The sequence below is a fragment of the Zootoca vivipara genome, chromosome 2, assembly GCF_963506605.1.
Source record: "Zootoca vivipara chromosome 2, rZooViv1.1, whole genome shotgun sequence".
NCBI lineage: Eukaryota > Metazoa > Chordata > Lepidosauria > Squamata > Lacertidae > Zootoca > Zootoca vivipara.
Genome location: NC_083277.1, coordinates 84,214,699 through 84,232,120, shown reverse-complemented (window position 1 = coordinate 84,232,120; position 17,422 = coordinate 84,214,699). Strand labels below are relative to the sequence as shown.

At 38.0% G+C, this 17,422-nt stretch overlaps 1 protein-coding gene across 7 annotated transcripts in view; it reads left to right on the top strand.

The window, feature by feature from the left end:
* BRD4 (bromodomain containing 4) overlaps positions 1–17,422 on the top strand; it is an 84,780-nt gene that overhangs the window by 16,217 nt on the left and 51,141 nt on the right. For all 7 annotated transcript variants that reach the window (XM_060271775.1, XM_035104766.2, XM_035104762.2 and 4 more), the window contains exon 2: positions 3,259–3,345. The gene's annotated coding sequence lies outside the window, so the exon portion shown is untranslated. The remainder of the gene's footprint in view (positions 1–3,258; positions 3,346–17,422) is intronic.

Below are 17,422 nucleotides of genomic sequence, written 5' to 3'. Positions count from 1 at the left end.
GTTTTGGGTTTCTTAGTTGTCCCCTTAATGTGCAGCATTGTACTGAAACTGTTGACATTGAAGAGATGATGAAATGTACAGCAATAGTACTGGTAAGGAAAACAAGTAGAACAACATTCATTCTGCCAGTAAGCTTGGACTGATAAGCAGTGCAAATATTAATTTGCAAGAAATCGAATTTGTCTACTACATCTTTAAAATTCCACTAACTTCTTTTGAGTAATGTGACCTATTAGTTGGCAAGCTGTTGAAAACATGAAACATTGGATGCCAAGAAATTACTTTTAAAACCTGCAACTTCTATGGTGAGATACAAATCTTAGAAATAAGTGTCTTTCAAATAGAGCAACACAACTCAGTAACCTTGCATTTCTTTATCTTCTCTCTGGAATCACTGTAAGACTGACTTGGATTTATCTGCGAACTCCTTTAAACTTTTTCCATTGGTAGATATACTTGGTGCATTTGAACCTTAAAGATTGTTCCTAAGTGAAAGGCTGAACTATAGTTAACATTTTACAATTTATTTGCATAACAGACTGGAGTTTCAGAGGAAATACAGAATGTTTTTATATGGCTAAAACTTTTAAAAACTTGAGGTTTTTCTAATCTGATTAAATTTAATATTTGTGCATTCCTTTTGAATGGGTTGCATCTTTTGTGGCACTGCACATTCAGAATTTGAAAGAAAAATTAAAAATACAGGCAACTCTCTGTTTGTGTGGGGTGGTGTTCTGGGTCATTGCATGCATAAGCCTGTTCTGCCTCCTTCCAGGACTGAAAACGGCACATGTGTTGGTGGTCGTGCATGCCTTGGTCATGAGCAAAATGGTAGTTTGCTGTGTTGTTGTATATGAAACATGTAAAATAGTAAATCAAACACAGGAGGTCAGTTTACATATGCCGAGCTGTGGCTAGCTGTTAAAGGAATGAGTTCTCTTTCTCAACACAGCCCACTTACTGAATTTCTTCCTGATTTGTAGAAAATCAGTTCATTGTTACAAGGAACATGGCCTACATTTGCCCTGCAGACCAGGATCAGATCCCGGTTTACAATAATCATTTGCAGGACCAGCCCAAACTATGGTGGGTAACAGAAGGGGGTGGGGGAGTGGGCAAGCAGACTTTGTTTTCAGACTTGTGAAGTGTTTACATGAGGTAGTGTAGTAATTGTTTCCTTGTTTCCCTGAGTGAAACAACTGATAAAATCAGTGAGATAACTAACTTCATCAGGATCGTTGCCAATAAATGGTTGACTCAAGGAAAGTTTGTAACTGGATCAGATATGTGGAGACACAATTGTGGGTACAAATTATTAAAGAAAGGTGTTGATGAAAGAGTTTACTAGATCATTGTGATATGATGTTTGGTTTCCTCCTTAAATAGAAGTCATTCACTATTGGCAGTTGAATAACTTTTATCCCAAGGCATGTGGTATACTTCTATAGATGTCATTCATTGCCATGTTTGACAGCTCTGAAAGCCATTAATGGTGCTGCTTAACACAACCATGATCGCCCAAATCATGTGTTTTCAATGCAGAAATAGTTTTATCACCTAACAGACTCTGGGAGCACGAGTTTCTTAATCTTGAGAGTCATAGATTCAAGCCCACATTGGGTAAAAGATTCCTGTATTGCAGGGAGTTGGACTAGATGACTCCTGTTTCTTTCCAACTCTACAACTCTATGGTTTTATGATTCTAGGAACATAAGAAATGCCCTGCTGCATCAGGCCAAAGATCCATCTTGTACAGCATTCTGTTCTCACCATAGCCAACCAGGTGCCTCTGGGAAGGCGTTGTTGTTGTTGTTGTTCTTGTTCTTGTTCTTGTTAATATTTATACCCCACCAATCTGACTGGGTTTCTCCAGCCATTCTGGGCGGCTTCTAGCAAATGAAAAATAATAATAAAATGTCAAACATTAAAAAGTTCCCGATACAGGAACTTCAGATATCTTCTAAAACTTGTGTAGTCCTTTATCTCCATCTCCTTGACATCTGGTTGGAGGGTGTTCCACAGGGAGGGTGCCACTACTACCGTAAGAAGGCCCTCTGCCTGGTTCCCTGTAGCTTCACTTCTCTCAGTGAGGGAACTACCAGAAGGCCCTTGGAAGTGGACCTCAGGTTGAATGATGGGGGTGGAGACACTCTCTCTTTCAGGTATACTGGCCTGAGGCCTTTTAGGGCTTTAAAGGTCAGGCACCAACAAGCAGGACCTGAGTGCAATAACATTATCTCAATTTGTGATTCCTAGCAATTGGTATTCAAAGGCACAGTGCCTCCAAGAGGGGAAGTAAAACACAGCTGTTGTGCATGGTTGCTATTGTTAGTCTTATTCTCCATGACTTTGGCTAATGCTCTTTTAAAGCCACATTGGTGGCCATCACTAAATCTTGTGGGAGTAATTCCATAGTTCTAATATGTGCTGTGTGAAGAAATTATTCTGTTTGTTCCAACATTCAACTTCATAGGATGGCATCAAGTTCTAGTGTTATGAGAGTGGGAGAAAAGGCAGCCAAAAAATCAAATGGATAGAGAAACTCCCCTATGAGCAAAGGTTATAACATTTGGGGCTTTTTAGTTTAGAGAAAAGATGAGTAAGAAGTGTATAAAATCATGCACAGTGTGGAGAAGGTGAATAGACAAAAGCTTCAACATAATTGTTCAGGGCTCCCTTTCTGCTGTTTAGTAGAAATGTGGGAGAAAAAAGGCTAATGATTTCCTCTTTGCTATATTTTCTCCAGCTCTGGTCTGTTTGGTATTGGAGGAGTAAATCTGTTTTTTAAGCCACTACCCTTGGTAGTTGTGTTTAATGTGTCAAATGGTGGTAACTGCAGGTGAACCGTAACTTCTAAGTCAACACAAATAACCACAATGGTCAACATAGGATTGTCCTGTGCAGAGGTTACATCCATCTACGGCTGCCTGCCAAAACAGCTCCGAGCCTCCAACACTTAATGCTTGGGGCAAAAATCAAGATATTGTGAATGTGTTCATACCCTGCTTATAAGCTTTCCTAAAGGCATTTCACTGGCCGTTGATGGAACCAGAACACTTTTGGGCTGCCAAAGCAAGGCAGTTCTCACCTTCATAACATCCCTTTTCAAGATAGTGAAAAACCTGGAAATTACATGGCTGGATTTGAGCTTAAAGATGCCTCACAATTTCATAAGCTGAACTTGAAATATTAAACTGTAATTTTGTTTCTTGATATCTTTTTATTTCATACTAATCTAATATTTTATTCTTTCTGCAGATTTACACTTCATAGTTAAGTGTAAAAAATGGAGATTAGAGAGTGAAAACAGGAGAGAAATCAGACAAGGATAAACTCTGCCTCAAGGTAATGTGTATTTTTTTTTAAAAAAAGTTACTTAATGTGTTTTTGTATATGAAAATCTGGTGTTCTGCTTTTGCATGTCCACCCTGGGTTATCTTGCAAGGCGAGCCTCTTGTATGTTAATGGTATTGGATGACTGATAGTTTAAAAGAGTTAAAAATAATTTTAGATTTGGTACTAGTACAATGACAGCTCAGTGAGTCATCTTCTACTGATTATTTACAGTAAAATGTTGTTTTGTTGTGTGAGATTCTAATTTTTCTGGAATTTAGTAAGCTGGATGGAAACAAGAGCCAATCTTGGAAACATCCTGGGAAATCTCTACCAAAAAACCTTAAACAGAAATGGCCTCATAAATGTTCTAACTAATGTCAATATCCAACAGAACAAATTCCAACGGGGAAGATGATCGCATAGAACTCTAAACCAGCAAAAATTACATAATTAACCGCAAAGGCCTTTCGAAAGACCCAGGTCTTCACCAACCACTTAAAGCAATATAATGAATGGGCCTGGGAGATCCCATTTGGCAAGACATTCCACAGAGTAGGTTCTTCTTTGTCAGAAAGAGATGTAATGTAGTTGACTTACCAGCTAATGCTGAAAAAAGCACACCTTACAGCCGCCACCTGCACATCAAACAAGAGTGCCAGATCAACAAGTATTCCCAAACTACCACCTGCAAGCATTTAAAAGCTTCATACAAAAAAAATGAATATATTTGCATAGCTTCCAACAGCAACAGCTAAATATTAGGAAACATAAATTCACCCAGGTGGTTAAACAACTACCAGTGGTATCCAATTAGTGTGTTCCATCAGAACAAGCATTCCTGCTTACACAACAGATTTTCCCCCATCTCTTCTCCACAACTCCTAGGAGTTAAGGAAAACTCCTAGGAAAGACTGACAGGCATCCCCAAACTGCAGCCTTCTGGATGTTTTGGCCTACAACTCCCATGATCCCTAGCTAACAGGACGTTGGGGAAGATGGGAACTGTAATCCAAAACATCTGGAGGGCCGAAGTTTGGGGATGCCTGGACTAAGAGCACACATGAGGGAAAGAGAGGGAGGAAGTTCCATTGGCCAAGCAGAAATCCTTGCAATGGCAGGACACAATAGTTGGATGCTGCACCATGTTTTACTTGCAGTTGAGTTAGTTTTTTTTTAATAAAAAAAATAAGAAAATTGTTGCAGGGCATTAATACCTCTTTTCGTCTAGGGCTTTTATGCAGAAATCTAGCTTCCCTACCACTGACTGCATTGTCACTAGGACAATGTTTTTCCTCCAGGTAATGCAAGAACTGCAGCAGTGTAACAATGATTGTTCAAATGTCACTGTCACTTACAGTGTAATGGCCTCACATTACAGGCAGCAAGTAATATAACTCTCCCCTTCTCTCACTTGCCTTTTCTTTTACAAAGAAATAATTTTAATAATCTTGCTTCCTTATAGGCTGAGCACTGTTTCCACTGTATAACCCCAGTAAGGAAGGCCCTTTATCAGAGTAGCTACTCATCTAGTCACCTGTGGTGTGTAATAATTTTCTTTGGGCTACCAGGCTTGGAAACATTACAAATGTTGGTTCTTAGTCCTCCGCCCATTTTATTTTACAAACAACTAGCATGAGTTTGTGTAGGCAGGAATGCTAATTATTTTTTATTGACACATCTGGCTGTGCCTGTGTTCCTAACTAGGTAGACGTCTTTTGAGGGAAGTGCCAAAGAGTGTTTCCAGTTAAGCTATCATTGAATAAATTTTAGTCACTAACTCAGCACCAGTACATGGCACACTTGAGTGAGTGATGGAACCCCAACAGGGCTCACTGCTTCCACCATAGCGGATGTGGCTCAACCTGGGGAGATGGCTGACCCTATGTAGTGCATCTTTACTCACCACCACCTTGTTCATTATGCTAATGCCATTCCCAACATATGTATGTTAGAGCCAGTGTAATTAGCACAGTGGTGGCTAGAAGGGAATGGAGGTGCAGCCCATTGGTATTGCTGAGTGAAGCTCCTGGTCCATGCACCTGTCCTCCCTAGCACTGCCCCAATGTAATCAACATTATGGCATGGGCAAGTTAATGTGTGCCGTGTTACCCTGGTACTTGTTTGATGCACCACCACCTGGGGCAGGCATGCACCTGTCCTCCAATTAGCAGGTGCAGGCGGTAGGCATCATTGAGAGGGAACCACTGAGGGTAGCTTGCCCTGGATCTCCCAAACTGGCCCCTGTTTGGTCAACTGGCCTACTGTTGAACATCTGCAGTATGTGCCTAGTTAGTGAATGTAGTTAAGATGTAAGCATCTTGCTGTTCCTTAAGTTATTTGATCAGTATCATGCAAGCTATTTAATGAACTGGAAAAACGTGGAATGTGTACAGAAAAAGTTCCAAATTACTGCTTTCAACTTGGATGTTAACTGCCTCATAGTTCATTTTGTTCTGTAGTTCTCTTATTTTGATTCCACATCACCTGAACACTTCATTGTGATAGCTACATTCCTGATTAGTCTTCTTGGAGGTGCTCCAGTTTCTCCCTCATTATTACTTTCAGTCTTCACTCCTCCTCATCCCAGTTGAAATATTTTCTGTATCTTCCAAGTTGTTGACTCATTCCACTCTTGTCTCCCTCTGGCTTGACTTATAATCTTAATGTATCCCTGATCTCTGCTGATTTTTGTCTATTAGGCTTGCTTTTACATTTCTGCCACACAAAAACTCAGGCAACCTAGAGACATTATCATAAGTCAAGGACACTTTCAACTAAGCAAAAGTACTCAGGGAGGGTGCAGAGCACAGCCAGCGAGGGGTGTAGCCTGAAAAGGACTATGGCCTAGAGATAATCCTGTGGAGCAAATAGAGCAGCCTGGAAGGCCTCATTTGCCCCAATGGCCTGTATCCAAAGAAGTTATGCCATTGGCCCAAGTGCTTCCACCTGTGCAATGGGACTTCTTCCCCTGCGGCAGCCACAGATCTGCCCTGGAGTTTCCCAAAACCTCTGAAGCAGATTTGGAAGGGTGTGTAGAGAAGAGAGGGCGAGGAAATCACACAACACAAGGCTTTCAACCTGTGGAAATGGGATGACTTAGTTGGATGTAACCTGAGGCTCCCTAGTCTGCCTTAAATTATTGATACATTTAACTCATTACCCACCTACTCTCAGCAACCAGAAACATAACCAAACACTGGTGAGACCTGTCAGGAGTAAGCATGGACCAATGGTAACAAATAGTATGGGAAACAGCCTTACTAGAAAAATTAACCAATACACTGAAACTGACACAGGGACAAATAGAAGAAGACGCCTTCACCCCGGTATGGCTCCCCTTTATCACATACACAGCCCAACAAGACAACGACAAGAATCCACCAACAGCATACAAATCAATATGGCTAACCTGATCCAAAACATCCACCTACCCCACTCACACATGAAAACAAAGTTCACCACAGCCAATCACAAATGAAGAATCACACCCTAGGCCAATCCCCAACCTCTCTCAACACCAAAGGAACACAAGTGAATAGCAAAGAGAACCTGCACAAGCGACGCTGACACAGGTCCCCACACGTACATGAAGTAAAATAGAAACATTGCCACCCGACTTCACCACCCTCCACCTCTTTCCCCCCTTTTCTTCCTAATGTAACACTAATATCTCGACAAATGAAACTAATCTGTAGAAAATGTAACTTGAAAAGAGAGACATTGCACATACTTTTGTAAACCAATAAATCTTTAATAAAAATATATTAAATTTTTTTGATACATTTTACTATGAAGACAAAAATCTTTCTTTGTTACATATAATCCATCTAATTTTGTAGAACTGGTGATATGCATCGGTATCAATTATAGCTTGGTGTAAATAGTATTTGTACTTTGGCTGTATCTGTGCATAACAAAGAGTGACTTATCAACTACATCCAAATTAATTCTGTTCTACAGAAAACTGCATGGACCAGGATTGGTGGTCTCCAACTCTGCATGCTTAGTCAACAACTCCATATTTTTCACATATAATAATGTTTATTATTTATTATATTCTGCTTTTGTTTGGTTTATAAAATGTAGAACAAACTGGATGTGCTTTGTCACATCTTGATAAAATGTGCAAGTGTTCAGAATAAATATCACATGTTACCTTTTGCCACATTTTGTACAACTGTGGGTAAATTGCTTTGGGGGAATATAAAGCAGAGATAATTAACCTATTTCTGGTGACCATATGAAATTTTAATCAGGATGTGATATAATGTTTGCCCTTGGTTTTAGTTCTACAGAAAATAAAAACCTTGTTATTATGCAAAATTTCCAAAAAAGAAATGTATTGTGGCTTGTACCTAAATGCATGCACTCCATAATGATGATGTCCTTACTGCTAGGTGGTGCTAACGTAATGGTGAAGTCCGGCTGCTCATGTCTGTTACAAAAGTTAGTTTGAGACTTCAGAAGTTGGTAATTTGTGGTGTAAAGTGAGAGGTGCTAAGATTGTAGACATTTATAGGAGAAGATGTCCATGTTCAATTGTTCTATGTGTTGAGATTTTCAAGGAGATCTTCACATTGTTAGGAAAGGCCAGAATGAAGACAGACCTGCTAGCTGCAGGAGGACTTCAATACTGAAGCTTCATATTGCTAATTTTCTTTAGAGAAATAGTAAATCTTGAATAAACTTTATACATGGGTTTTGGAATTCTGTCCCCTTAAAATTATGTAAACTCTTCTGGAATTCTGTAGCTAAAATATACAAACTCAAAATGTACCGTGTTATTTATGTTTTATGTACTATATGTTTAGCTGTTTTTGAATTTTGGTGGATTCTGTACTTGATCCATTCAGTTATCATACCACTATACACTAATCATAGTTGAAAACACATTGAAAAGCTTAATTTTACACAATTTTGGTTTTTTTCATGAAAAATGTAAGAACCAGAAATATCTTATTAAAATTTGGAGCTAGGATTGTAAGACATATTTAACTTGCTGTTTGATATGATTTTTCTTGTTCAGTTGCATGATCAGTCCTAATGCAGTTTCCAGAATCTCTTCCTTTATGCTGACTTGTGTTAAGTTTTCAGACAATAAAAACATTTTATGAAGAATCAAGTGATGAGAAACATCAATCTTAACTTAAGCGCAAGAAAAGAATATGACATTTTGACTTTTATTTAGTTGACAGAGTAATTTAAGTAAATGTTAGAGTATAGCCATTTTTATCAATCTTGGGTTTTTGTGGTTATACCATCTCTTCAATTTATTGCTCCCTTAGGGACTTCTCAGTATAAAACTTGTAACTAATTTTAAATATAATAAATAAAAGCGTATTATAAAATATTTATGGTAACTTTTTTTTGCTTTCTTTTAAAGTACTGAAAATTAACAGATTACCTTGGCTCTCTTCCTACATCTGCTTTATTGTTCATTTGAATCCTTGGCGTCTCCAGGTAGGGTTGGGAGAGGCTCCTGTCTGAAACCCTAGTGATCCACTGCCAGTCAATGTAGACAGTACTGAGCTAGATGGACCCAATGGTCTGAATCCGTATAAGACGGCTTTCTATATTCCAGTCTCAATCTTATTTCTACTTCTAAATGTTCCTTTTTATTTATTCTTGCTTATTCAAGAAACTGTAAATAGGTGGCATACCTGGCTTCTAGGTCTCTCATTGCCCATTTTTTAAGGAAGCAAAATAGCATTAATAGAGATCACAGTTGTCAGCAATTTATGCCCATTAGTACAGTTTTGAGAACTTTTTCTAAAGGGAGTCATTTTTCTTTCTGCTATTCCCTTTCCATCCAGTCCCTACTGTAGCAATACATAATTGCTATCCAGAAACAAATTGATAATAGTAGTTGTAATCAGTTATGCACAAGTGTTTTTTTAATCAATGATGTACTGTTGCACAGTTTGGCTTAGCATTATTATTAAGCCATCCTCTTTTGGGGTTAAAAACTACACTGTGTGGTGGTATCACATCATGGTCCAGGCTAGTTTCATCCTTGAGCAAGGATGAAACCTGCCCCACACTTCATTTTTGCCAAGGAAGGAAGAAGCAAGCAAGCCACAACACTGAGTTAGCATTTCATACAACCCAGAGCTTGTGGTTTATTTCTCTTTAAACAAACCATGAGGGGAAGCCAATACCTCTGTGCTTATTATTATGTGCAAACATGTCTTATGTTATAAACCCACTGCCATTTACAGTGGTACCTCGACTTACGAAGATGATCCGTTCCGCAGTTGTCTTTGTAAGTCAGAGTTTCGGTAGTCGAAGTGCTGCTACGGCACATGTGGGAAGCACGATTTCACGCTTTTGCGCATGCACCGACCACGCGCGTGCTGGGCGGACTTCCGGAGGCTTCGACTTCGGAAGTCAAAATCTTCGGAAGTCGAAGCCTTCGGATGTCAAGGTATGACTGTATTCTTATTAGACTGCTCTCACTGCCAGTGAGAGAGAAATTTCTCTTCCTTCTTTACACATTATTGCATAGACCTTGATTAATTGATCCTGTCATTTAATAACAGATAGGGTTGAATGGAATGCCTTCAAATATATTCAGATTTACATTCAGGGTGGATAAAAATCAATGATTTTTTTTAAAAAATCAAAAAAATCGGATTTTTTTGATTTAAATCGGATTTTTTGATTTAAATCGATTTTTTTGATTTAAATTGGATTTTTTTTAATAAAATGCTTTTTGAGGAAAACATATTACCATCCAAAGGTTATTCCATCATGAAATAAAGATTAGTTTTTTAATTATGTAGTATAAGGTTGTATATGTTTAATTTTTGGGGTAAATAAATTCCATTAATCCATTCACCTCTTCCAGAGGTTTTTGTAAGATTATTGGGCAGTTTCTCTGCCTACAAGATATTATCACAGGTGCTTGGTTTACTTTTGCAGTTCTCAAAACTGAATTTGACTCAACAGAGATCACATGCCTCTTCTTCACAGCAAAAATGTTATAACATGAACAGAGTTGAGAAAAAGACCTTAATCCTATTGTTCTACAAACCTATGAATACAGAAACAACCCCTTCAGCGCTAAGTTTCAGGAAGTTCAGTGAATAGAATAGAAACAATATTTTTCTGATTGTTTGGACAGTATTTAAGTTTTTCATGTGTAGGCTGGGCTGACAGTCTAAGTTTCTTAAAATATATATATATTGTTTTTGTTTAGCCAAATTAGTTAACAAACATGGATGTTTGTTTAAGCAAATAACATTTGCGGAAATGTTATTGTTTCAGTTGAATAAATCTATTTAAATTGTTATTATTAAGGTAATGATTATTTTTCTCCTTCCTAAGTACAACAGTAAAGTTGTCCAAATATGAATGATTAACCTATTAAACTGGGGATAAAAAAACTAATATGAAAAGTTGTTATTCTAAAAATCTTCATCTACTTGCATAATAAAGTTATACCAGCAAGAATTAGTCTTTATGATTTAAATCAACTATGATTTAAATCAAGCCTTACTGACTAGTGATTTAAATCGTGATTTAAATCGTGATTTAAATCAGTTTGATTTAAATCAAATCCACTCTGTTTACATTTGTATTCCTGGCAGTATATGCAATATACTAATATCCAGTTATATGACAAATACATGAAGTCAAGAATTTCAAAATGAATCCTGTGATCATTTGATAGAATTGCAGTAGTAAGGGCCCCTTCCCAACAGTGCAGAAATCAGGGCCTGTTACAATGTATTTACATAGTAACTGTCATTATCTGCCTTGTAACTTTTTTGCTTTTGTGCTTCCAGTTAGACAATTGGACCTAACTTCCCCAGCTGACCTCTTGCTTAACAGAAGTGGTCTCTGAACAGGAACAACATACAGGGTTATAGGCCTTGAATTGCCACCATGTCTAATTTCATTGTGTGTGCTTGTGAAGGTTTTATGTTCTGTATGCAAACAGTGCATGTTGTGCTGCTCTGTAGAACATCATGGAAATAACAGGTGACTGCCACAATTTCATGCTTGCATTTTGCGGTTCCCACTTATGTGCATATAAGTCAGCCAGCCCACAGCAGAGAGCATACCAATTAGGTTTTTTTAAAGTTTATTAGCATCTAATTGATATTATTTGACTGTTCAAGGGACCAGGAGTGGGCCAACTTCAGTATTCTATTGCCTTACTGTTTTGCACTAGAGTTCTTGTGATCTACCAATGTGTATTAAGTTATAGAGCACAACTGTGCACACAGGAACTCTTTAACAGTTGGGGTACAACTTAAAGGTAAAGGGACCCCTGACCATTAGGTCCAGCCGTGACCAACTCTGGGGTTGCGCGCTCATCTCGCATTATTAGCCGAGGGAGCCAGCGTACAGCTTCCAGGTCATGTGGCCAGCATGACTAAGCCACTTCTGGCAAACCAGAGCAGCACATGTAAACACCGTTTACTTTCCTGCTGTAGCGGTCCCTATTTATCTACTTGCACTTTGATGTGCTTTCGAACTGCTAGATTGGCAGGAGCTAGGACCAAGCAATGGGAGCTCACCCCGTCACAGGGATTTGAACCGCCAACCTTCTGATCAGCAGGCCCTAGGCTCTGTGGTTTAACCCACAGCGCCACCTGCATCACCTGCGTTGTACAGTTGGGGTACAACTTAGTCACTTCTAAATGGTCTTCAGTATACAGCTTGGCTTAACGACATAAGTTCCTTGCTTGATCAAATCATAGCTCACCTACTATCAGCATTATTTGGCTAAGAGTCCAAACTAACTTCTACCCATTTTGCTTGGACTTCCTTTTCCTTTTTTGCTTTAGATGTTTAATAATCCCACCCCCTTTGCCAGTGCATATTAGCGTGGTTAAATGAGATGGCAAAATGGTCCTATCGCAAGCAGGGTGGATTTGATTTAAATCAAACTGATTTAAATCACGATTTAAATCACGATTTAAATCACTAGTCAGTAAGGCTTGATTTAAATCATAGTTTTCTACATAAAGACTAATTCTTGCTGGTATAACTTTAATATGCTGGTAGATTAAGATTTTTAGAATAACAACTTTTCATATTAGTTTTTTTATCCCCAGTTTAATAGGTTAATCATTCATACTGTATTTGGACAACTTTTCCGTTGTACTTAGGAAGGAGAAAAATAATCATTACCTTAATAATAACAATTTAAATAGATTTATTCAACTGAAACAATAACATTACAGCATATGTTATTTGCTTAAACAAACCCATGTTTGTTAAGTAATTTGGCTGAACAAGAACAAAATATATATATTTTAAGAAACTTAGACTGTCAGCCCAGCCTACACATGAAAAACTTAAATACTGTACACTCCAAACAATCAGAAAAATATTGTTTCTATTCTATTCACTGAACTTCTTGAAACTTAGCACTGAAGGGGTTGATTCTGTATTCATAGGTTTGTAGAACAATAGGATTAAGGTCTTTTTCTCAACTCTGTTCATGTTATAACATTTTTGCTGTGAAGAAGAGGCATGTGATCTCTGTTGAGTCAAATTCAGTTTTGAGAACTGCAAAAGTAAACCAAGCATCTGTGATAATATCTTGCAGGCAGAGAAACTGCCCAATAATCTTACAAAAACCTCTGGAAGAGCATGACATTGTGAATGGATTAATGGAATTTATTTACCAAAAAATTAAACATATACAACCTTATTCTACATAATTAAAAAACTAATCTTCATTTCATGATGGAATAACCTTTGGATGGTAATATATTTTCCTCAAAAAGCATTTTATTTAAAAAAATCCAATTTTTTTGATTTTTTTTTTTAAAAAAATCATTGATTTTTATCCACCCTGATCACAAGACAGTGCAAGGAGAAAACAAATATATACACATGACTGCAATGTTAATGACTAATTCAATGCTTAATTTAAAAGTTATCACCTTATTACTCGGAAGGAAGGTGTGTGTACAGGTCCAGGTTATAGTCTGGTTATCTCCTATCTCAGGGGTGGAAAACTGGATCTGGCCAATGGACAGGTTCAGACTTCCCCCAGTGCCTGCATGCCCCATAGAGCAGCTGATCCCAGTGGGGCTTGCTGTCAGCACCAAATTAGCATTTACAGCAAACTTCACTTGCAGAAGAACTATCAGGAGCACACCTTTAAGGCTCTCAATTGTTTCTTTGTAGCTGTACTTTCACCTGCCCCTACACCTGAAATCACAGGTGTGGGGCAGATAGGCATTACTGTATTTCAAGGAGATAGCCTTGTAGACCACATTAAGATTCCTGCAGCGCCTTGTCTGTGGGCTGGAGGTTCCTCACTGCTTTGCTATGTGGAGCCCATTGAAGGACCAAAGTGGCTTGTGCTAAGTGAGGACATTCAGTACTTGACCACTGCAATCACCCTTACTTTCTGTGTGTTTATAAGAGATTGCCAATCCATTTTCCTTTGGGGGCAGGAGATGTATTTGTAATCATGTAGGCTTAAGAGACAATGGTTTGATTTCAAACTACAAATCAAGATCTGAAATCATTAAATCAGGATTAAACTACAGTCTCACAACTTGGATATAACAGGAAATGTCATGGTACCCCTCCTTTTGTAGCAATAAGAATGTCATGTTAGTCTGAAGTATTGATTTTCTTGCTGGCCATGAAATCAGCACATAGGGGATGAATCAGCTTGGTAATTGTATATATCAGGGATAGTTAAGGAAAACAGGATTCTGTTGAGGAGCCATGTAGTTTGACCTCTGTCCGTTTTGTTCAGTCAAGGCAAATGTTGCACTTCTTACTTTTCTAGCCGAACCTTAGTTCTGTGTAATCAGGGCCGTCTTAAGGGTATCCAACTCCGTGGTGCAAAAATTTCTCCGGCGCGCCCCCCATTTCCCTCCCGGTGGGCAGGCTGGAGGGCGGCTCCTCCGGCGGGGAGGAGGCTCCGGGTGCGGTGCAGCTGCTGCCAAGAGGTGCTGCGTCCAGCCTCACCTCTTCCTTGGCGCCCTCCAGAACTTGGTGCTGTGGCGCCCCGCACCACTAGCTCCTATGGGCAAGATGCCCCTGTGTGTAATCATGCTAGGATATTAGTTTGATAGGGGCAACATGTAGTAATGATTCAGTCAGCTCTCCTTTCTTGACCTGGAACAGTGATGGCCAACTTCTGCATTCTCTGGTGGTGCTGTGTCTTCACAGCTAATGATTATGTGTGTTTGTGCTGGGATCATTACATACAAAGCCAAAGGAGAGATGCTACAACAAAAGTGTCAAATATCTCTTTCTTTTGCATGTGTTTGCCACTGTGAATAAAACTGTTGGGAAAACATAACATGCATTGATTTAAAATGGATTGAAGCTGACAGAGGTTAAATAAAATAGTACAGTTGCTATCATTTCAGGTATGGAGCTAAGTAGACCAAAATAAAAGGGTGGAAGCAGAATCTTGTCACATAGAAATATTTAAAAGTTCCAAGAAGAAAGCAATATGATGAAAAAATAAGGAGCTTTCAGTCAAAGCTAAACCACTGAACACACACAGTACATTGGTTTAGGGAACAGAGTGTAGAAACTTTCCATCCTTAAAACTCTGTTGTCTCAGAAGGCCTGCCTCCTGCTTTGAGAACCATAATGCAGTAATGATACTTGTACCTTATATAATTTGAACCTCCTATTTGTAAATTACTTCTGTATCTACAGCCTGCCCTTTTACATTACTTTTGCCATTCTAATAGAATCTGGAAGTGCACAGTTTATATTCACAGTTTATAGCAGTTACAGGTAGGTAGCCGTGTTGGTCTGAGTCGAAGCAAAATAAAAAAATTCCTTCAGTAGCACCTTAAAGACCAACTAAGTTTATATTTTGGTATGAGCTTTCGTGTGCATGCACACTTCTTCAGTTTATAGCAGTGTTTCTCAAATTAGTATGAATTTCATTCACTCTGCTAAAAGTAGTTAATTCTGTAAGGCAGGGTTCTTAACCTGTGGTTCATGAATGAGCTTCAGAGGGTCTGTAAACTAGTTACAATTTTTTTCTCTCCATTGCAATAAAAGAAATGGTATGCAATTTATTGTGTTTATGTGCATTTTTCTGGAGTCCTTAGCTTTCATCAGATTCTCAACGGGGTCTTTGACCCTAAAAAGGTTAAGAACTACTGCTGTAAAGCTATAAGGCTGTGCCCACTTAGCTGAGAATAAGTCGTATTGAAAACTGAGTCATGCTTCCGAGTAAACAAACATAAAATTGCACTGTAGAGTCAAGGAACAAGGAACAAGCACCTTGGCTTCACAAGCCTGATGTAGGCAGTCATAAGGAAGCAGAAAGCTTGCAAAAGGTAGAGCCGAGCCTCAGTACTGGTAATAATGGTTTAAGTGGTTTGTGCACAAGCTGGAATGAAGCCTCGGGCTTGTTTTGAAACTGGGTCTGTGATAAACCATAGTCCTGGTTGTAAGACAACTTGATGAGAAAGTAAAACTAAATGCTAGCAAAACCACCTAGCCATATGGGAGGATGGAGTGTGTAAGCCTGTGGTTGAGCTCATTCCAGTTTATACATGTAGCACTAAACCATGCTTTGGAGCTATGTGCAAACTACACCAATAGCTTCATTCACAGGTCAGAGTAATCCATGGTTTAGCCTGTCAGGAAAAAGCTTAGACAAGCTTTAGGTTCAATCAGGGTGGATTTGATTTAAATCAAACTGATTTAAATCACGATTTAAATCATGATTTAAATAACTAGTCAGTAAGGCTTGATTTAAATCATAGTTTTCTACATAAAGACTAATTCTTGCTGGTATAACTTTAATATGCAAGTAAATGAAGATTCTTAGAATAACAACTTTTCATATTAGTTTTTTATCCCCAGTTTAATAGGTTAATCATTCATATTTGGACAACTTTACTGTTGTACTTAGGAAGGAGAAAAATAATCATTACTGTACCTTAATAATAACAATTTAAATAGATTTATTCAACTGAAACAATAACATTACAACATACGTTATTTGCTTAAACAAACATCCATGTTTGTTAACTAATTTGGTTAAACAAAAACTAAAAAACTATACATATATACATATATATATATATATGACTGTCAGCCCAGCCTACACATGAAAAACTTAAATACTGTCCACTCCAAACAATCAGAAAAATATTGTTTCTATTCTATTCACTGAACTTCTTGAAACTTAGCACTGAAGGGGTTGATTCTGTATTCATAGGTTTGTAGAACAATAGGATTAAGGTCTTTTTCTCAACTCTGTTCATGTTATAACATTTTTGCTGTGAAGAAGAGGCATGTGATCTCTGTTGAGTCAAATTCAGTTTTGAGAACTGCAAAAGTAAACCAAGCACCTGTGATAATATCTTGTAGGCAGAGAAACTGCCCAATAATCTTACAAAAACCTCTGGAAGAGCATGACATTGTGAATGGATTAATGGAATTTATTTACCCCAAAAATTAAACATATACAACCTTATTCTACATAATTAAAAAACTAATCTTTATTTCATGATGGAACAACCTTTGGATGGTAATATATTTTCCTCAAAAAGCATTTTATTTAAAAAAATCAAATTTAAATCAAAAAAATCGATTTAAATCAAAAAAATCCGATTTAAATCAAAAAAATCCGTTTTTTTATTTTTTTTTTAAAAAATCATTGATTTTTATCCACCCTGGGTTCAATCACTTCCCTCCTTTTCATGTGGCATGGTTGCAAGTAGGAATTCAAAAGCTTTCATTTTACTTTTTATTAACCACCCCTTGTCATATTGTCAAACCTGAGAAAGACCCAGTTCACATGCAGTGCTGAACCATGATTTAGCACTGCAGGAAGCAGTTTGACCAAAGTCACGGGCTCACATACTTCCTCATCACCTCAAGCCGGGAAGAGAAGTTAGCAAGCATTTACTTTATTTCACAAAATCTTGGCATAGTGTTATATAGATAAACCAGAGATGCAGACCATCATGGGCTCCTTGGGAGGAAATGTAATAAATGAAACTGGATAGTTATACTTCATAACCCATTGTTTGAAATTGGCTGATCATATTATAGAGCTCAGACATAATGTGAAATTGTGGGTTGTTGAATTTGGAAGCAAAGGCTTATTATCTTATAGCTACAC